Source organism: Rhincodon typus, chromosome 36 (genome assembly GCF_021869965.1).
Source record: "Rhincodon typus isolate 14 chromosome 36, sRhiTyp1.1, whole genome shotgun sequence".
NCBI lineage: Eukaryota > Metazoa > Chordata > Chondrichthyes > Orectolobiformes > Rhincodontidae > Rhincodon > Rhincodon typus.
The window spans coordinates 20,559,378-20,559,627 of NC_063367.1; the positions used below are offsets into that span (position 1 = coordinate 20,559,378).

Sequence of the window (250 nt, forward strand, 5' to 3'; positions counted from 1 at the left end):
CCGGTCAGCGAGAGGGAGAAACAGTGAGACCCACCGGTCAGCGAGAGAGGGAGAAACAGTGAGACCCACCGGTCAGCGAGAGAGGGAAAGAGTGAGACAGACCAATCAGTGAGAGAGGGATAGAGTGGGACAGACCGGTCAGTGAGAGAGGGATAGAGTGGGACAGACCGGTCAGCGAGAGGGAGAAACAGCGAGACAGACCAGTCAGCGAGAGAGGGAAACAGTGAGACAGACCGGTCAGCGAGAGAGG

The 250-nt window shown here is 58.4% G+C and overlaps 1 protein-coding gene across 1 annotated transcript in view; it reads right to left on the reverse strand.

The window, feature by feature from the left end:
• LOC109927398 (tubulin tyrosine ligase-like family, member 6) overlaps nt 1-250 on the reverse strand; it is a 49,130-nt gene that overhangs the window by 41,759 nt on the left and 7,121 nt on the right. The window lies entirely within an intron of this gene.